We start from the raw sequence: 22,525 nt of genomic DNA, 5'->3' as shown, positions 1-22,525 counted from the left end.
TATGTTCATTGACTATAGCTCAGCATTCAACACCATAGTACCCTCCAAGCTCATCATCAAGCTTGAGGCCCTGGGTCTGAACCCCGCCCTGTGCAACTGGGTCCTGGACTTCCTGACGGGCCGCCCCCAGTTGGTGAAGGTAGGAAACAACATCTCCACTTCGCTGATCCTCAACACTGGGGCCCCACAAGGGTGCGTGGTCAGCCCCCTCCTGTACTCCCTGTTCACCCATGACTGTGTGTGGCCAAGCACGCCTCCAACTCAATCATCTAGTTTGCAGACGTCACAACAGTAGTAGGCTTGATTACCAACAATGACGAGACCGCCACAGGGAGGAGGTGAGGGCTCTGGGAGTGTGGTGCCAGGAAAATAACCTCTCACTCAACGTCAACAAAACAAAGGAGATGATCGTGGACTTCAGGAAACAGCAGAGGGTGCACCCCCCTATCCACATCGACGGGACCGCAGTGGAGAAGGTGGAAAGCTTCAAGTTCCTTGGCGTACACGTCACCGACAAACTGAAATGGTCCACCCACGCAGACATTGTGGTGAAGAAGGTGCAACAGAGCCTCTTCAACCTCAGGAGGCTGAAGAAATTCAGCTTTGCACCTAAAACCTTCACAAACTTTTTCAGATGCACAATTGAGAGCATCCTGTAGGGCTGTATCACCACCTGGTACGGCAACTGCACCGCCCGCAACCGCAGGGCTCTCCAGAGGGTGGTGCGGTCTGCCGAACGCATTATCGGAGGCAAACTACCCTCCCTCCAAGACACATACAGCACCCGATGTCACAGGAAGGCCAAAAAGATCATCAAGGACATCAACCACCCGAGCCACTGCCTGATCACCCCGCTATCATCAAGAAGGCGAGGTCAGTACAGGTGCATCAAAGCTGGGACCGAGAGAATGAAAAACAGCTTCTATCTCAAGGCCATCACCCTGTTAAATAGCCATCACTAGCACATTAGAGGCTGCTGCTGCCTATTGAAGTCACTGGCCACTTTAAGAAATTGAACACTAGTCACTTGAATAATGTTTACAGTCACTTTAATAATGTTTACATATGTTGCACTACTCATCTCATATGTATATACTGCATTCTATTCTATAATATTCTACTGTATCTTAGTCCATGCCGCTCTGTCATTGTCATTGCTTGTCCATATATGTATATTTTCTTAAATTCCATTCCTTACTAGTTTTGTGTGTATTAGGTATATGTTGTGAAATTGTTAGATATTACTTGTTAGATATTACTGCACTGTCGGAGCTAGAAGCACAAGCATTTCGCTACACCCGCTATAACATCTGCTAAACACGTGTATGTGACAAATAAATTTGATTTGATTTGTCTCAGATGACCTCCTACATAAGGACAAAACCAGCAGACAACAGGTAAAGTACGTTCAAATTAAGTTAATTCAACAGCCTGACTTGTGATGGGACTGTTCACAAAAAGTGAGCCTACATGAGAGCGGAGTCTTCCACTCTCGGATTCGTAGAGGCTAATCCATGAATAGCTCCGAATGTACTTGCATGCACACGCGTGGTTATCCAATCAATTAATTAACCGCAAATGTAAAAAATATTATTTTACCAGCCTATATTGCAACCAGTCAACTTGCAAATCAATACCTATATCATATAGTAAAACATCCCACATTTAGAAGTGCAAGAGTTTAGGCTTACCTCCGCGACGCTGTGCAGTGCGGCTGTTCAGTCTGGTCCGCGTTTGGAAGGCAAAAGAGATCGGTTATGATATTGAAACTGAAAGTGTTTCTCTTATGTTTAAAATAAATGTTCCAGGAAAGCACGACGTTTATATAAAAAACGAGTCCCTAGTCTGCTGCAGTGATGCATGACCTGACCTATGTCACGTTAATTACAACCAGTGTAGCAAGTCGAACATTTCCGAGTTTCCTATTTCCAACTAGCACATGAATGCAGCACTATTCCTACCTTGAACAATAGCCCGATAATTGCCTCATTAACGCCGTACACACAATTTAACATTTCGTTGATTCATTAAAAAGTCGGATGCGTCAGTTCCATCTCTTATTTGACTGGTGAAAATAAGTGAAGAAAAATATAGTCTAGGCAATTTTCACTTTCTGTATCTGCAGCCAAATGAGTGCCACTAGTTACCACAGCCACAAAGTCATAATCCTCGTCTATTTTTATAATTTCCATTCTTAAGATGTGATTTTAAACCTAACCTTAACCACACTGATAACATTATGCCTAACCCTAACCTTTAAATTAAGACAAATCACATTTTTATTTTCATGAATGTTTATTATTATAAACAATTTTGACTTTGTGGTTGCTGTAACTAGTGGAAACCCCCCTGAAAAGGTACTCTACAGCGAGTCGTCCCTCTTTCATTTTACAGTTGGTTTGGAGCGGGTCGTTAATGTGAACTATGCTACAATCAACGAATCCTTTTCCATAGCAGGAAAACGGTTAAATGTTTGAAGACGAATTTCATAATGAAATTGAAGCTGACATTGGACAATATTTTGAGTTCACTTTTAATTTTGTATGCATATGGCTCAGCTTAATATTTTTTACATAACCTATGCAGTAGTCCTAGGCTATATAATATGCACATAATTCACCTGAACTATATTTAATTAATCATTTTATTATAGATTGAATATTTCAGGGAGCTGTAGGCTAATCATCCTGTGAAGCCACTTGACCATGGATTCCCCAATGTGCCTGGCCGAAAACGCAGACGGCGAGCTTCATGTAGTTACTGGTGCCATCAAGTACCTGATGGGACTGAACCAGCAAGTCGTAGTGGTGGTGGTGTTCGGGCTGTAACGCACCGGCAAGTCCTACCTCATGAACAAGCTGGCTGGGAAGAGAAAAGGTGAGACCAAGAGACTGACTGATGCTGAGAGACATATCCGAGTTCACAAACTGGTTTGGTCATTATCAGTGCCACAATAGTCAATTCCCAGTTTATTGAAAATATTTTTGCATCAGTACATTTGTTTAAGAAGAAAAAATGTATTCCATTTTTTTCGTCTCAAAGCGGGCTTTGAAATAATGATTTAGGTTTTGCCCTGGGAGCCACCATCCAATCCAAGACTAAGGTAATCTGGATGTGGTGTGTGCTTCATCCTGAAAAAAGAGATCACACCCTGGTGCTGCTGGATACAGAGGGGCTGAGGGACTTGGAGAATGTGGGAGGTCAAAGTTCACTCTCTTTACAATCCACATTAATAATCCAGCACAGTGAACAAATATCTAAACACACATACACTACATGACCAAAGGTATGTGGACACCTGCTTGTCGAACATCTAATTCCAAAATCATGGGTATTAATATGAAGTTTGTCCCCCCTTTGCTGCTATAACAGCTTCCACTCTTCTGGGAAGGCTTTCCACTAGATGTTGGAACATTACTGCAGGGACTTGCTTATATTCAGCCACAAGAGCATTAGTGAGGTCGGGCACTGATGTTGGGTGATTAGGCCTGGCTCGCAGTCAGTGTTCCAATTCATCCCAAAGGTGTTCGATGGGGTTGAGGTCCGGGCTCTGTGCAGGCCAGTCAAGTTCTTCCACACATATCTCGACAAACCATTTCTGTATGGACCTCGCTTTGTGCACGGTGGTATTGTCATGCTGAAACAGGGAAGGGCCTTCCCAAACTGTTGCCACAATGTTGGAAGCACAGAATCTTCTAGAATATAATTGAATGCTGTAATATTTCCCTTCACTGGAATTAAGGGGCCTAGCCCAAACCATGAAAAACAGCCCCAGACCATTATTCCTCCTCCACCAAACTTTCCAGTTGGCACTATGCATTCGGGCAGGTAGCGTTCTCCTGGCATCCGCCAAACCCAGATCCGTCCTGTCGGACTGCCAGATGGTAAAGCCAGAGAACGCCTTTTCCACTGCTCCAGAGTCCAATGGCGGTGAGCTTTACACCACTCCAGCCGACGCTTGGCATTGCGCATGGTGATCTTAGGCTTGTGTGCGACTGCTCGGGCCATGGAAACCCATTTCATGAACCTGCCGATGAACAGTACTTGTGCTGATGTTTCCAGAGGCAGTTTGGAACTCGGTAGTGAGTGTTGCAACCGAGTACAGACGATTTTTATGCGCTACGCTCTTCAGCACTCGCCAGTCCCGTTCTTTGAGCTTGTGTGGCCTACCATTACGTGGCTGAGCCATTGCATTGTTGCTCCTAGACGTTTCCACTTCACAACAACAGCACTTACAGTTCACCGGAGCAGCTCTAGCAGGGCAGAAATTTGACGAACTGACTTGTTGGAAAGGTGGCATCCTATGATGGTGCCACGTTGAAAGTCACTGAGCTCTTCAGTAAGGCCGTTCTTCTGCCAATGTTTGTCTATGGAGATTGCATGGCTGTGTGCTCGATTTTATACACCTGTCAGCAACGGGTGTGACTGAAATAGCTCGAACCCACTAATTTGAAGGGGTGTCCACACACTTTTGTATATATAGTGTATTGTAAATGATTTCATTTCATTTAGCCAGATCACCAATACATGTTGCTGTTGTCATACTTGTTTCAGGGGGATTCTAAGAATGATGCCTGGATCTTCTCCCTGGCCATTCTGTTAAGCAGTACTCTGGTCTACAACAGTCGAGGGACCATCGACAATCAAGCCGTGGAGAACCTCCAGTATCCTTTAAACCTAAATCAATTTCCCCATGGCAATCCTCCCCTGTTTTCTCTCCTATTGACTTTAACAGGTGTACATGTCACATGTGTGGGGGATATTTCCCCCAACCGGGCCATTTCTTGGAAGTCCCTCTCATATTGAAAGTGAAAGTGCTGTATGTTTGTATATCTATTGGACGCTGAGCAATATGTCCTTATAGACCCAGAGCAATAAATTGTGTTACTGACAGCGTTAATTATTTGCAGAATGTTGGAACACACTGTACTTTGTTGGATCCATTCCCTTAGGGGTCAGTCCGTGCATGTGGACACAGTCCATTCAAAAATAAACTGAAACTTCTTTGCTATAACTGTTGTACAGCAAGTCCTTGTACAACTGTAGCAGGCACATGACAATGCGGACGCACATAGTTTTTTTTAGACCTTTTGTAGCTTTTATCAGTCAATCCTCAACCGGCTCTAAAGATATGTGGGTGAGCTGACAGAGCGGATCAAGGTGAATTCTTCCAGTGCAGCTTCATCCTCTCACAATGAGGAGGAAGGAGGGGACGCCCAGTTTGTGCAGTTCTTTCCTAATTTTGTGTGGGCCATCAAAGATTTCACTCTACTACTCGAGATCGATGGCAGAAACGTCACCGAAGATGGGTATCTGGAGCATTCCCTGGAACTCAGAAAAGGTGACAGCGCTAGCCACCACCCCAATGATCAACTGTGCACAATGTCTCTCCATAGAATAGTGCACCATGAACAGTTATACAGTTGGAATAATCATTATCTCACAAAGAACATGGGTGTTGAAAAACAAGAAGATTGATATTGGCTCTGACTGTGTCTAAATTACCTATTAAATCATTCCTATGAAAATGTATTGTCGGATTACACTCATAATCAAACAGACTCATAAAGTAAATTACATTATTTTATCCGGTTTGTTTATTGGTCACAAAGTATTCTACCTTATGTTAATTGAAGCATATCTCTTGATATGCTTGTCTGTTAATGATTGTGTGTTTGGATGGTGAACTTTAAGGGCCGGCCTCCCAGACACAGATTAGGCCTCCCAGACGAGATTCTCCATTGAACACACTTTTTTGTCCAGCCCAGGATAAGGCCTAATCTGTCTCTGCGAAACCAACCATAAAAATTGAGTAATGTCTACCATAATGATGAATGCTGACTATCATTCAGGTGGGAGTAAAAATAACCTGATGTACAACCTCCCACGAGAGTGCATCCGGAACTACTTCCCCTCGCGCAAGTGCTTTGTATTCCCCACCCCTACAACCCCTGCCAACATGCCCGCCTGGATTCCATGGATGAGGCTGACCTCTGTGGAAGCTTCGAAATCGGTTTCAGATACTTTTTGCCACTTCATTTTCCAGGAGAGCCGTACAAAAACTGTCAAAGGGGGCCACAAAGTAACCGGGAGAAGTAAGTCAAATATCTGAAGATTCTGCACAGATGTATTGAATGTAGCCTATGTTATTGTCCCACCAAATGTATACACCTATATTTTCTTCCCGCCTCTATCTGATTGCAGTGCTTGGCCACTTGGTTAACACCTATGTGGAGACCATAGCCAAAGGCTCTGTGCCATGTCTGGAGAATGCGGTGCTGGCCATGGCTCAAATTGAGAACCGGGCTGCTGTGGATGAGGGCCTGGCGGTGTACCAGAGGGGCATGGAGGAGGTAAAGGCCTTATTCCCAGTGGACATGGGTCAGATTTCAAGTCATCACCTCCGCCCAGACCACCAGGCCACATAATCGTTCATGAACCGATCCTTCAAAGACAAAAATGTGGATTTCTTGAAAGCGTTAGCGGTAAGGGTCATCATTTGAAATCTGTGCCTGGTACAAACATTGACTTAGTTCTTAACTCTGTCAAGGACCACGTTTTACAAGTCCTTCCCTAAAAAAGTATTGACTCTTGCAGGTGGCCATTGCAAAGCACTACGCTGACCTTCTCATCCCGAATGAGGATGCCTCAGAGAAGAAGTGTGCGGCCCTTCTGGAGAAGCTGTCTGTTCCGATGGCCCAGAAGATTAAGGAGGGGATCTACGCCACACCTGGAGGATATGACCTTTACTGCAATCACCATGACAACATGGTGGCACAGTACCGGGCCGAGCCCGCAAAAGGAGTTGGGGTAAGAGCTTCGAACTGAATCCTTGCTAGGGCTGAAACATTCATCAAAATTCCATATTGAACACTGGAGCTGTTCTCATCTTTCAGGCCGATCCACTCAGTTTCAGTGTTGTAGATGACTTGCTGTTCTTTCTATCAACCTCTAATATTACTGTTATGTTATGATTTACAGTAGCTTCCATAATCTATTTTTAGGCATTCTACAGCATCATACCAGAAACATCAAACAATGATTAAACATGTAGCCTTTGGGGGTGTTACCTGCAGGCTGAGGATATTCTTGAGCAATTCCTGAGGGAGAAGAGTCTAGAAAAGAATTCCATCCATCTAAGTCAACATAGATCTGGGATGTTTGAAAGAGTACGTATGCGGTGTGGTGTCTAAGGAATTTATGACTTTGCTAACGTTTGCAAATGGTATCTTTGAGGATGTTGATTCAGCTTAGGGAAGCATCTGGGGAGCAGTTTTATAGGGGCACCCCATAAAACAGAGGAAGTCTGTTGTGTGGAGTCATGGGATTGGTCTCTAGGGGAAACCACCCATATCATGGTAAAGATTATAAATACTTGGTGGGGACAAAGGAGGACAGAACAACATATTATTTTGGGTCATTGTTCTCCAGATGCCTGCAGATGTCTGTAAACTTACGCTGAAATCTTGTGATATAAATAAACCTTTATAATCAAAGTACAGTGTAAGCGGACTCCTTGTTCTCACAGCAAAATTTGCATTATTATTTAGATACCACAAAATGGCGACGAGGAACGTTTGGGGCCAAAGTCTGCACTGAGCTGCTGGGAGACGCAGACTCAGAGCAGACAGAGAAGAAAGGAGAAAGATTTAGACACTAATAGTGTATTCTGTTTGTTAAATCGGCTGTTGTTTAACGATGAAACTGTTTTCTTGAGACCTATCGAATTGATAAACTAGAGATATGTTGATGGATTAAAAATAAATAAAATAAAATGTTATTGAGCTATCTATAAATATTCCTGAGTTAAGTTGTTTGCTTATTTCTTAGCGTGAATGTGAATAGAGGAATATTGAATGGTTGAAATAACTCAGTGAGTGCATAAACTACTAAATTCTTGTCTGTTTCTTTGTTCTTCTGTGATATGAGAGACGATGAGGAGGAGACAGAGAGAGAGAGGAAGTGCTGACGAGTGCATCATGCGACAGGGTGTGCTGCAACGGATCAAGTCAAACTAAGGCCAGTACTGTTCTATTTACAAAACTTACCTTCCCATTCAGGATATTTTGTGTGCCTAGCATATTTGATGTTGTGACAATTTGACAGGGACTTGGCAACAGACTGATCAATTGATGTAATTGCATATTGGAGTTTTTGTGCATAAGTTGGTTTGATTAGAGTTGTGTTGGGAATCGAGTACTGACATTATTCTGTAAAATTAAGGTAATTGGGTGCTTATTAAGCAATTGATTTGTGAGTACTGTAGTGTTGCTGGATTATAGGTCTTTCTTTTTTGGATTGCTCTGAAGTTGACTACTTTCCTTTACTTTTCCTGATCGGATGTGGTAAGATTGCCACTAATTAATAAATTGGTTAAAAAATGTGTACACATATTGATTAATTAATTAATTAATTGTTTAATTAATTAATTAATTGTTTAATAAAAAATTGAAAATTAATAATAATTAAAAAGGGAGGGAACCATAAGCTATATAGTCTAAAATAATAAAATAATTCATAATAAAGGAATATAAAAGAGTTGTTACAATGGGGAAAAAGGACATCAAAACTATGAAAGTAATTACTCCTGTTGATGTAGTACAAAATAGTAATCCTCTAGTTAATGGTATTGCAAGATTATCTGGAAAATGGAATAAACGTTGGCCTGACATTGAACAACCATGGCCAGTGGAAGGGACTCTTAACCCTGACGTCATCAACATAATGAAAAAGTGCTTCTGTCAATTCATAAGGCAGATCAAAAGAAGGGAAAAAAAGGGATCAACGAAAAGAGACAAAGAGAGCTGGGTGTTCTTAAGCTGTTTGAAAATGAAGGACAAAAACTGATGAAAGATACCAACGATAAAAGAAACAAAGGTATAGAGAAAATGGTAAAAGAAGTGAAGGTGACAGAAAAACTAATGACAGAAGTCAGTACACCTTTCTCACATACGGATTCAGCAAAAAGACCCCCACCTTATGAGAAAGAAGTAGAGTTTAAGGACGTCTATCCTCAGCTTCCAGTGATCATTCAGGAGGGTGATTATTGCATCAGAGATGAAGATGAACGAATAATAGAGAGAGGACAAGCAGAAACGACCATAAAAATGAATCCAAACTCCAAAAGTAAGAAGAAAACGAGATGTCTGGAAACTAAGGGTGGTGAGGTTCAGGAGGATGGAACTTGAAGATGATGATGATGATGATGGTGATGATGATGATGATCAGAGTGATTCAGAAGAGATCATGGGTGGATATGACCCTGTAATCAGACGGAGGTTGGCCAGAGCGGAAAGAAGGGGTGATGGATGTTTGAAGAAGAAGAATACAAGATTTTCTAGTTCTGATGAAAGCGAAGATGAAGACAGCGATAAAGATTTGGAGATTAAAGGTGCTTCATATTCAAGAGGATTTTATCCTACAATGACTAGCACAGAAGAAATAGAAAGAGATATAGACCGATGCGTATCATACCTGGATAAAGCGAATAATTTAGAAGAAGTAAGAGAACTGGAACAACAACTCAAGAAGCTGAAGATACAGAAGAAAAAACTGCTGAGAAAAGGATCCCAAGAATTGGAGAAAAAGTATACATTGAGGCCAAGGAAAGAGGGCACCAGTAAGAAGATGATGCCAGTGATCATTCGAGGACAAAACCTAGAATATAAGCCTTTGCAAAATACCGATATGTCAGATATACTTGAGAAGCTGCCTACTCTTCATGATGGAGCGTATCCTTGGATTTCAAAATTGGAAGAAATTACGGTGGGAACACAGTCAGCCATAGGAGACATTAAGAGACTTTTGGCTAATCTCCTTGGGATTCCAGATATGAAAGAAATATTTCAGAGAGCTGGACTCAATAGATATGTGGGGACTGCAGTGAACGACCCTGAATTGTTGGCTGCAAGTAGAAATCGGCTGTGGAGAGCACTGAAAGATACGTTTCCAACAAATGTGCATCCTGACAACATTCTGATTGACCCACTAGGACAACAAGAAAATCCGAGAGCCTATGTGTCAAGAGTTCATCAACTGTGGAGAAATATTACTGGAAATGATCCAGATGTGAGTCAAATTGAGCAGTCAATTTTGAGAGCTAAACTGCAGATGGGATTGCCCTCACCAGTAAGGAGCAAACTGGCAGAGGTGGTTGGACTTGGAAGCATGACAAAAGGCGTCTATACAGATCATATAGCCCATCAAGTGGATCTGTACAGGAAAAAGGAACACAACCAGAAAGAACAGGACCAAGAAACTCTCAGAAAACTCAATCAAATACAACTGGGGTGAGAATAAGAAGGACAAGAAACAAGCTTTGGTTATGCAGAATCAGTGTGCACCAAATCAACAATCACTGCCACAGCTTCAACCGGACCAGTTCCAACCGCAATTGTACCAGCCACCAATAGCGGTACCAGTTGTTTCATATCCATAGCCAGTTTCTGGACAGACACAGAATTGGAGAGGAAGAGGAGGAAGATTTAAGCCATACTTCCAGCAATCTCCAGAAGTGTGTTATAGTTGTGGACAGGTTGGTCACTTGCCCGTGAGTGCAATGGGCCAGGAGGAAACATCAGAGGGAATTTCAGAGGAAGATACAGGGGTCAGTCAAGATCATCTGGAGGACAGGTGAACCCCTATAGGGGCACGGAGCAAGGATTCTAGGGGTGCCCAGAAGATCCGAAAGGGGGGTGTCAGCTGGTAGCATCAGGACCGGAAAAAGATCCAACAATTGAGGTGAAAATAAACAACCGACCATTGGAAGTGATGGCGGATAGCGGAGCTGCTTTTACCTGCGTTCGGCCTGAAGATGCTACACATCTCCCTATGTCCAATCAACTAATTAGGACAATCGGATTCGAGGGAGTAAAACAGCTGATTCCTCTTACGGAACCAATTGAGCTCTGCTATAAAAGTAAAAAAATTACAATACCCATACTGGTATCAGAACATACACCTATTTCATTGTTGGGAAGATATGCATTGTGTAAATTGAATTGTACAATAAGATGTACACCAGACGGCTGTCTGGTAGAAGTGCCAAAGGAAAAGGTTTACCAATTGTTGATGATGACAGAGATGGATTCGTCTTTAGTATTCTGGATTGGAAATCTCAGTGAAGATTCTTTAAAGAAGGCTAAGGTTAGGAGAAAGATCACAAAAGAGTATGGTTTTTGGGAACCATATTTGCTTGAACAGATTGACTATATCATAGGAAGGTGCACAATCTGTCTGAAAAATAATGTTTGCAGGGGGTGACTGTTATTCTTGGTTACATTCCTACACCAAGAGGTGAATAAGATGTCAAACTAAGCTAAAAGATGCTCAGTCGTTTGCCAAGTTTTTGTGTAAAGAAGTCATAAGCAGGTGGGGACTACCCGATCACATATCCTCAAATTAGTGGGAAAGGAATTTGTGGATAAATCAGTGAAATGGTTTTTGAAAAGTTAGGAGAAAAGTCAGATTAAAAAGTGAAGAAAACTAGGGTTGAAGGAACTCTAGGACAGTCAGCTCAGCTTCAATGTTAGTTAGTAGGAATGGAGAGAGAGAACAGTGGTGAAGGGAAATTTAGAGTTCAGTGGGAAGATAGATATGGCAGGAGTTTAGATTTGTTAGGAGCAGTTGCATTGAGAAAGTATGCGTTGCTGAATGATAAGAGAAGAATGAAGATTGAGGGTGATTGCAGTATCTATATTTACAATTCCCAGCAGGAAGATCAAGGTGATTATAAATGTATTTTTTATAATCAACAGTTTGAAAGTGAGGGATTAGAGTTGGGACTGAGAGTTAATGTAGTGACACTAGTGGTGATAGATGGAAATACAAGTAAAGAGTTCAAAGCTTTAGGGAGAATGGATGAATCAACAACAATGACATGAACACTTCAGCCTATTATAACAACAGTGAGAAGCAATTCAACTCTTTCAACATTGACAGTTATTAAAGCTATAAATGTATCACATTTGATTACAAGGGAGCCAATCGCTCCAGCACCAATTTTAGAGGAAAAGACTGTCATTAGGGTTAGGATGGGTGGTACAGCTCATCTTCCTTGTAGATGTGAGAGAAGGAATGTGTAGAGGTGACGTTCCTCCCACATGGAGAGATAATTATGGAGAAGAAGTGTTGTTATCAGGACCAGAAGTAGAAGCTGTGCCCCCTAGTCAAAGGAAGTATACTTTGTACAACGATATGAAGTGGAAGAGGGTTATGAGTGATTGCTCACTTATTTTGCGTAATGTTACATGGAAAGATCAGGGAGAATATATGTGTACTTATTTAGTGCAAGCATTAAAATTTGTTCCGGTTAAGAATTATTGGTTAAAAGGCTATGTAACTCGTAAGGTGACGCTTATGATGGAAGATTTGAAGTCCGTTGAAGCTTCCACAGTCACCAAAGGAGTTCAGGAGAAGTATATTACAGTAGCCACTCCAACAGTAAATAATACACAGAGGATATCTGTAACTTTCCCACTGGAAATAGTTAAGAGTGTTAATACATCAACTAAAGCAACTATTTTAATAGTAACTTTGAAAGAGATTAATGGTACGACGGCAATAACAAATGTAGGAAATATGACACAGTGTCACGCTCGTCGTAGGGAATAGAGGAGGACCAAGGCGCAGCGTTGCAGGCAAACATACTCATTTATTGAGCGAAACGCGAACAAAACAACAAAAGACGGTAACGTGACAGTACACGGTAAAACACAACCAACTTCAAACAAGAACCCACAAAACACAAAGGAAAAACCGACAGTTTAAATATGGCTCCCAATCAGAGACAACCAGCAAACAGCTGACACTCGTTGCCTCTGATTGGGAGTCACTCAGGCCAACATAGAAATAAAGAACATAGAACCCCCAACATAGAAATAGAACACATAGAATGAACACACCCTGGCTCAACAAATAGAGTCCCAGAGCCAGGGTGTGACAGTACCCCCCCCTAAAGGCGCGGACTGCGACCGCGCCTCAATAAGAGCTAAACAGGGGAGGGCTGGGTGGGCATACCTCCTCGGCGCGGTTCTGGCTCCGGCCTTGCCCACCACCCTCCAATCAACCCCCATAGCGCCCCTGGTCCGGTCTAGCCCCGCTGGCCGGAGCCGGACTGACGACACGCACCCTGGCTTGGTGCGTGGAGCAGGAACGGACCGGACCGGGCTGACGATGCGCACCCCTGGCTTGGTGCGTGGAGTAGCACCTGGCCGAACCGGGCTGACGATACACACCCCTGGCTTGGTGCGTGGAGCAGGAATGGACCGGACCGGGCTGACGATGCGCACCCCCTGGCTTGGTGCGTGGAGTAGCAACTGGCCGGACCGGGCTGGACGACTCGCACCCCTGGCTTTGTGCGTGGAGCCGAACGGGCCTCACCGGACTGACGACTCGCACCCCTGGCTTGGTGCGTGGAGCCGAACGGGCCTCACCGACTGACGACTCGCACTCCCTGGCTTGGTGCGTGGAGCCGAACGCCTCACCGACTGACGACTCGCACCCCTGGCCTGGTGCGTGAGCCGAACGGGCCTCACCGACTGGACGACTCGCTCCCCTGGCTTGGTGCGAGTAGCAGGAACGGGCTGGACCAGGCTGACGACTCGCACCCCCTGGCTTGGTGCGAGTAGCAGGAACGTTTTGGACCAGGCTGACGACTCGCACCCCTGGCTTGGTGCGAGTGGCAGGAACAGGCCGGGCCGGGCTGGCGACTCGCACCCCCTGGCTTGGTGCAGTGGCAGGAACAGGCCGGGCCGGGCTGGCGACTCGCACCCTGGCTGGGTGCGAGTGGCAGGAACAGGCCGGGCCGGGCTGGCAACGCGCACCGTAGGTTTGGTGCGAGTGGCAGGAACAGGCCGGGCGGCGACGCACACCGTAGGCTTGGTGCGAGTGGCAGGAACAGGCCGGGCCGGGCTGGCGACGCGCACCGTAGGTTTGGTGCGAGTGGCAGGAACAGGCCGGGCCGGGCTGGCGACGCACACCGTAGGTTTGGTGCGAGTGGCAGGAACAGGCCGGGCCGGGCTGGCGACGCGCACCGTAGGTTTGAGTGCGAGTGGCAGGAACAGGCCGGGCCGGGCTGGCGACGCACACCGTAGGTTTGGTGCGTGGAGCAGGGACAGGCCGGGGCTGGGCTGGCGACGCACCCCGTAGGCTTGGTGCGTGGAGCAGGGACAGGCCGGGCTGGGCTGGCGACGCACCCCGTAGGCTTGGTGCGTGGAGCAGGGACAGGCCGGGCTGGGCTGGCGACGCACACCGTAGGCTTGGTGCGTGGAGCAGGAACAGGCCGGGCTGGCTGGCGACGCACCCCGTAGGCTTGGTGCGTGGAGCAGGAACAGGCCGGGCTGGGCTGGCGACGCACACCGTAGGCTTGGTGCGTGGAGCAGGAACAGGCCGGGCTGGGCTGGCGACGCGCACCGTACACTTAGTGCGGGAAGCAGGAACGAGCCGGACCGGACTGGTGACGCACACCACTTGCTTGGTGTGAGGAGCGGGACTGGGTTTCATCATAACCCTCCGCTCCCTCAGCTGCCTACCGAGTTCCTCTCGCCGTGCCTCATTTCTCACCCTTTCCCTAATCGCCTCTAATAGCTCCATCCTCTGCAACACTAACTCCTGCTCCCTCTTCGCCAGTAGCCCCCTTAACCTGGTGGCCTCCTCACCTAATCGCCCTGTGGCAGCCTCCTGCTGCCCAGTCGCCCCTGCCGTGTGCCCCCCCCTAAAAATTTTTTGGGGTTGCCTCTCGACCCTCCGACGCTGCTCCCACGTCCAGGCTGCCTGTTCCTGGACACGCTGCTTGGTCCTGGTTTGGTGGGTTCTTCTGTCACGATCGTCAGGGTAAGGAGTAGACCAAGGCGCAGCGTTGCAGGCAAACATACTCATTTATTGAGCGAAACGCGAACAAAACAACAAAAGACGGTAACGTGACAGTACACGGTCAAACACAACCAACTTGAAACAAGAATCCACAAAACACAAAGGAAAAACCGACAGTTTAAATATGGCTCCCAATCAGAGACAACCAGCAAACAGCTGACACTCGTTGCCTCTGATTGGGAGTCACTCAGGCCAACATAGAAATAAAGAACATAGAACCCCCAACATAGAAATAGAACACATAGAATGAACACACCCTGGCTCAACAAATAGAGTCCCAGAGCCAGGGTGTGACACACAGACACCAACAACAACTTTTCTGAAACTAAAGGATGTAGCAAGAGTGACTCAGGAGTTTATGATACGGATGGAGAGTGCTGTCAATGGTAGTAAGGATAGTGTTGAAATAGGAGAGCAGATGGTAGTAGAGAATGATGTAGATTCATCTGAAATAGTGCAGAATACTATCATGGAGGTACAGGATGAGTTCTTTGATTTTAATGGAAGACAAGAAGATATATCTGATCAATACCGCTCGTTAGGGAAGAGAGAAACTAAATGGAAGGCATATGGATTTGATTATTCTGTTTTGCAAATTAAAGATGGATGGGCAGGTAGGAATCTTTGGTTCCAGCAGTTAACTCATTCTGTAAGATCAGTGAGGAATCTTGAGGGTCCATGCCTGTTGAGAATTCCAGCACCAGGCACATGGGGTTCTATCTTAGAGACGGTGGCTAAACCTCTATCAAGTATGTGTCAATCTTATGCTTTATCATGGCTGTTGTATCAGCAACAATCATTAACAGATACAATAATGTCATTGTCGAAACATTTGTTTAGGCCTAGGTTTAAGTGTTCTTGGTTAAATGAATTACCCTATGTGAATTTGTTAGATGGGAAGGAAAATCAGTTAACAGCGATTCCTGAAGCATTGGAGGTGAAACCAGTGAGGGCTAAAAGCTGTTTTTGTTCTAATAAAACATATGATGGAAAGGGTATGTTTATGGGAATATCAGATTGTGATGATTATATGATGACTTTGGGTAAGCATGAACATAAGGTTAGTAATGAGAAATATAATGTAACTTTTTATGTTCCAGTTAGTAAGAAGAGCAAGACTTTGATGGTGAAAGATCAGCTTTTGCCTGGTAATGTGACTATTGGGAATTTTAGAGATATTTGGTGGGTTTGTGGTGATAAAGCGTATATATTCTTACCCTATGGATGGACAGGATGTTGTTACATGTCGATGTTGAAGTTTCCATATGAGGTTTTAAAATTAAAAGAGGGGAAGCAAGGGACATAGATAAATCTGATTCTGAAAGAGAGAAGTTTAATAGTCTGGGAAGCCTACCATTGGAGGATAAGTCTAGGAGAGAAGTGGGGAATTTTTCCATGGTATGGTGTAACATTTTTGGCAGATCACATTGATAATATTACATATACTTTGCAGGGTTTTGCAAATGAAACGATAAGAGGGTTTAACCTTCTGTCGAATACTCAAAGAAGTCACAGACTGACGCTGTTGAAACATGACATGGCTCTTGACTATATTTTAGCAAAACAAGGTGGCTTATGTTTGGCTATGAATTTGACGGGGGATGATTGTTATACTTTGATCCCAGATAGTTCCGATAATATCACTAGTGTTATAGATGCATTGAAGAATATAAGGGATGCGTTTGGTAGATATTAAGGAGCTGGATGATCAGCGAAGGCTTGGTTGCAAGATCAGTTAGGCCCAGTGGGAGCAGTGATAGTTCAGATTTTAGTAGCAGCTCTGATAGCGCTGTGTGTGATGTTTTGCTTTTGTACTTTGTTATTGACTTTTGCGAAGGCTATGATATTGAGATGGGTTGGAGTTGTGATGCCTGGAGAAAACACTCAGATGCAGTTGTTAACTGTTACTGATCTAGATGAAGATGAACAAGTGGGACTGGATGGAGTATTGATGGATAGATTTCCATTTTGAATATCCGATCATTTTTCAAATGGTTTTAAATGTTAGTGTGATTTTAGTATTTTGTGATGAATCAAAGGGGGGAAATGGTATGTGATTCATTTTATATATCATTTTATATATCATTTTTTGTTGATATTGATGTTTTAATTTGAATGTGTTGTTTTGCAAAAGATACTGTTTGGTCTTTTCTTTTCTTCCAGAAGCATATGGGGGAATGTGTAGAGGGGATTCAAATACTCAAACATGGACAATATGAATGGACAATATGAATGGACTGGAGGAAGTGGAACAAGGAAGGTGTGGAAATGTTCAGATTCCATCATCGACGTTTCATTGGAAGTCGACACTGCTGAGGAGATGAAGTGTAGTGGACTACATTCCAGTGTCTGCAATGATATATAGACATATTTGCATGTGTAATACATAATTTGTGTCAGATTCTTTCTGTATTAATTTTTGTAGAATGATATTTGCTGTTATTGGGTACATGTGGGGATCTCAGATGTTTTTGTTTATTTTGTGGATGCTTAGGGATATTGGGTCTAGGCAGGGATAGAGAGAATCCACAGGAGGGTCCGATGGGTCGACCAGCCTGAATGTGGACATTTTTGATTGTATTTTGTTTGCTGAGGCTCTCATGTGTATTCAAATTGCATCATAGTTTAAAATGCATTGATAAAGATTTATGAATTGATCTGGAGTACTTAGGTGGTTGCCTGGGGCAGAGGGGCCGTGAGAGAATTTTACTGTCTTGATTGATTGATGGATATTTGGAAAGAAAGCTGCCAGACAGGTTTTTCGCTCTCACACTCCATAAATATTTGTTCATATTTCATAGAAATTTATTTACACTCCATAGAAAAATGTGTTTTAGGTTTATTGTTAAAGATACTCAATAAGATAAATTGTTATTTGTCATAATCCTATTATTTTTGTTTTCGAGACTTAATTAGTGTCGAAGGGGGGAAATATGTGGTGTCTAAGGAATTTATGACTTTGCTAACGTTTGCAAATGGTATCTTGGAGGATGTTGATTCAGCTTAGGGAAGCATCTGGGGAGCAGTTTTATAGGGGCACCCCATAAAACAGAGGAAGTCTGTTGTGTGGAGTCATGGAATTGGTCTCTAGGGGAAACCACCCATATCATGGTAAAGATTATAAATACTTGGTGGGGACAAAGGAGGACAGAACAACATATTATTTTGGGTCGTTGTTCTCCAGATGCCTGCAGATGTCTGTAAACTTACGCTGAAATCTTGTGATATAAATAAACCTTTATAATCAAAGTACAGTGTAAGTGGACTCCTTGTTCTCACAGCAAAATTAGCATTATTATTTAGATACCACAGTGGGCTAAAGATTAACCTAAAACGTATGGCCTACTCCAGAACTTGGAAAAGATCAGGGGCTGTCTGTTGCGTAAATATGAGAGAGAACATGATTGGTCTAGAACAGTGATGTCAAACGTCCGGCCCGCGGGCCGGATCAGGCCCGCAAACGGGTTTAATCCGGCCCGCGAGATGATTTTGAAAAAAAATAAAAAAATAAAAAAATTAATTATAATTTGGTAAAGTATAAAAATGCGCTGCAATTTTTCAATAAAATAAACTGCTGTTCCAATTGCGTCCACTGGATGGCGCAATATCAATTGTGTTAAGCAAGCAATCTGTTTATACCGGGGCAGAGCAAGTAGGTCAAGCACGTGCAGCCAATGAGCTACTTTGTTTTGCCCGCGATATTTATTACGGCTTCTACTTTTAACATTATGTGCTTTGGCACCCTCATTGCCCTAATATGTCTCTGTCAAAAAAGAGAAAAGTGGACGCAGAGTGCAGAGTGTTCCAAGAAAAATGGTCATCCTATTTATGCTGAAAGAATATAACCTTCGTCGCCACTATGTGAGTCTTCATGCCGACAAATATGACAACTTTCAAGGACAGCGGAGATGAGAGAAGGTGAATGAACTGTTGGCGGGTCTGAAGAAACAGCAGTCTGTGTTTACTCACAGCCGAGACATCAGTGACGCTGCAGTGAAAGCTAGCTACCTCATTGCTAATGAAATCGCAGTGGCTTCAAAACCATTTAGTGAGGGTGAATTTGTAAAAACATGCATGATGAAGGCAGCGGAGATTGTGTGCCCTGAAAAGCGCCAGGCTTTTGCAAATATCAGCCTGACAAGAAACACAGTTGCAGACAGGATTTCCGATCTTTCAGTGGATTTGGACAGCCAGTTGAAGCAAAAAGTAAAGTCATTTATTGCGTTTTCGGTTGCAATTGATGAAAGCACGGACATTACAGATGTTGCACAACTGGCCATTTTCATCCGCGGAGTTGATGACACATTGACCGTCACCGAGGAGTTCGTGGAGTTGGTGCCGATGACAGATACAACGACCGCAGCTGATATTTTTACCACACTCGTCGGCGCGCTGGACAGGGTCGGAGTGGACTGGTCCCGCGCTGTCATCCTGGCTATGATGGTGCACCCTCAATGATCGGGAAAAAAGCAGGCGTTGTGACAAAGTTCAGAGAGAAAGTGCAATCTGCAAATTGAGGACGTGATTTTTTGACTTTTCAATGTATTTTGCACCAGAAGGCTTTGTGTTGCAAGTCATTAAAGATGGATAACGTCATGAAGGTGGTCATCCAAACTGTTAATTTCATCCGATCCAGAAGCCTGAATCACCGTCAGTTTGACAGCCTTCTCAGAGAGAAAGACCACATCTATGGCCTGCCATACCACACTGAGGTAAGATGGTTAAGCCGAGGTGCTGTGCTGAGGCGTTTCTTTGATTTACGAGAAGAAATTGAACAGTTCATGGAAGAAAAGGGCAAACCAGTGTTAGAATTTCATTCCGCAGAATGGATGCAGGACCTTGCATTTATGGTGGATGTTACAGAGCACCTGAATAACTTGAACAAACAGCTGCAAGGGCGCAACAAAGTTGTCACGCAGTATTATGACAGCATACGTTCTTTCCAGTTGAAGCTGTCATTGTGGGAGACGCAACTTGCCGGTGGTGATGCAGCTCACTTCCCCTGTCTGAAAAATGTGTGCGCGACCCAACATGTGGCAGACATGAAGCGCTTCAAAGATAAAATAACGGGACCGTTACGGGAGTTTGAGCAGCGCTTTCAGATTTATGTTTATATGTTTTTATGTTGATGTGCTATTGTTTTTAATTGATTTTATTTTATTTGTATATTTAACCTATTCTTGACTCTGTGGTTCTTGCACTTGTTTGGGGAACAGGATTTCATTCTTTTTATCTACATTTCTGCCTGAGAAATGACACCCTGATATAGTTCTGTGATCTGTGATATACTTATGTGAATCACTGAGGCATTGTGTGTTTGTGTGTTCTTTGTCCTCAGAACTTTCAAATAACTTGAGGTGTTTTATGATTAATAGTGATGTTGTGCTTTTGGACACTGTCCTCAGGCTCCAGCTTTATGTTTATATGTTTTTATGTTGATGTGCTATTGTTTTTAATTGATTTTATTTTATTTGTATATTTAACCTATTCTTGACTCTGTGGTTCTTGCACTTGTTTGGGGAACAGGATTTCATTATTTTGTATCTACATTTCTGCCTGAGAAATGACACCCTGATATAGTTCTGTGATCTGTGAAACAGTTCTGTTAATCACTGAGGCATTGTGTGTTTGTGTGTTCTTTTTCTTTAGAATTTTCAAATAAACTTGACGTGTTTTATGATTAATAGTGATGTTGTGCTTGTACTATTTTGGACACACTGTCCTCAGGCTCCAGCTTTATGTTGTATGTTGATCGTATTAAAACAAAGAAAACAATCTGAAGTTGTTGTTTTTAAGTTATATATACCATGATTTTTCCGGTCCGGCCCACTTGGGAATAGATTTTCCTCCATGTGGCCCCTGAGCTAAAATGAGTTTGACACCCCTGGTCTAGAAGCTAGAGTATTTTCCTACCTCAACTCTTCCTTTGGACCTTGCAGAGGAGAAGGAGAGATCAGCTGTGCTGGAGCAGGAGAAGAAGGCTGCTGAAGAGAAACGGGCGGAGATGGAGCACACCATGGAAGACAATCGCAGAAGCAAAGACGAGATGTTGAAGCAGATGGAAGAGAAGATGAAGGAGGAGATGAAGCAACAGGAACGGGACTTCCACAGGGCCTTGGAGTGCAAGATGCAGGAGCAGAAGGATCTGCTGGAGAAGGGCCAAAAGGAGAAGGCTGACTTGATGAGACAGGAGATAGAGGAGTTCAAGAAGAGCAACAAACCTGAGAAGGAAGGAGGTGGTTTCCTTGAGTCTACAATCTCTTCGATTTGGAATGGACGTTGCCAACACTTTCTTTCAATAAAAGCTCATGAAGAGAGCTTTTATGAGCATATACACATTTGCTAGCTTTATCTAGCAATGTAAAGCGAAAAGTCAAGTTGATAGCTATGCTTAGAATCAGTCAAAGCTTTGTATGCAAGAGTGATGTATTATTTTTCTTATACAGTATATATATATAAACAGATTTTGGTGAAATTATCACTGTACTAGTATAGCGCTTTAATAAAAACATTTCAAGACTATAACGAATAATTTTCTTTAATCATAATATACACTGAACAAAAATATAAACTCAACATGCAACAATTTCAAAGATTTTATTGAGTTACAGTTCATATAAGGAAATCAATCAACTGAAATAAATTCATTAGTTCCTAATCTATGGATTTAACATGACTGGAAATACAGATATGCATCTGTTGGTCACAGATACCTTAAAGAAAAGGTAGGGGCGTGGATCAGAAAACCAGTCAGTATCTGGTGTGACCACCGTTTGCCTCATGCAGCATGACACATCTCCTTCGCATAGAGTTGATCAGGCCGTTGATTGTGGCCTGTGGAATGTTGTCCCACTCCTCTTCATTGGCTGTGCGAAGTTGCTGGATATTGGCGGGAACTGGAACACGCTGTCGTACACGTCGATCCAGAGCATCCCTAACATGCTCAATGGGTGACATGTCTGGTGAGTATGCAGGCCATGGAAGAACTGGGACATTTTCAGCTTCCAAGAAATGTGTACAGATCCTTGCGACATAGGGCCGTGTATTATCATGCTGAAACATGAGGTGATGGCGGGGGATGAATTGCACGACAATGGGCCTCCGGATCTTGTCACAGTATCTCTATGCATTCAAATTTTCATCGATAAAATGCAATTTTATTTGTTGTCAGTAGCTTATGCCAGCCCATACCATAACCCCACTTCCACCATGGGGCACTCTGTTCACAACGTTGACATCAGCAAAACGCTCGCCGACACGACGCCATACAGTTGAAACTGGGATTCATCTGTGAAGAGCACACTTCTCCAGCGTGTCAGTGGCCATCAAAGGTAAGTATTTGCCCACTGAAGTAGGTTACGACGCCAAACTGCAGTCAGGTCAAGACCCTGTTGAAGACGACAAGCACGCAGAAGAGCTTCCCTGAGACAGTGTGCAGAAAGTCTTCGGTTGTGCAAACCCACAGTTTCATCAGCTGTCCGGGTGGCTGGTCTTAGACGATGTGGAGGTCCTGGGCTGGTGTGGTTAAACGTGGTCTGCAGTATTGAGGCCGGTTAGACGTACTGCCAAATTCTCTAAAACGGCATTGGAGGCGGCTTATGGTAGAGAAATTAACATATAATTATCTGGCAACCGCTCTGGTGGACATTCCTGC

At 43.7% G+C, this 22,525-nt stretch overlaps 1 protein-coding gene and 1 pseudogene across 1 annotated transcript in view; one reads left to right on the top strand and one right to left on the bottom strand.

The window, feature by feature from the left end:
• LOC121571743 (guanylate-binding protein 1-like) overlaps positions 1-2,180 on the bottom strand; it is a 37,806-nt gene extending 35,626 nt beyond the window's left edge. The window contains exon 1 of the mRNA XM_041883397.2: positions 1,692-2,180. The gene's annotated coding sequence lies outside the window, so the exon portion shown is untranslated. The remainder of the gene's footprint in view (positions 1-1,691) is intronic.
• On the top strand, positions 1,359-21,227 carry LOC123482903 (annotated as a pseudogene).
• Positions 21,228-22,525: the final 1,298 nt, after the last annotated feature.

Source organism: Coregonus clupeaformis, chromosome 40, assembly GCF_020615455.1.
Source record: "Coregonus clupeaformis isolate EN_2021a chromosome 40, ASM2061545v1, whole genome shotgun sequence".
In the NCBI taxonomy this organism is placed as follows: Eukaryota; Metazoa; Chordata; class Actinopteri; order Salmoniformes; family Salmonidae; genus Coregonus; species Coregonus clupeaformis.
The sequence above is the reverse complement of the archived record's forward strand: the minus strand, read 5'-3'. Positions and strand labels throughout refer to the sequence as shown.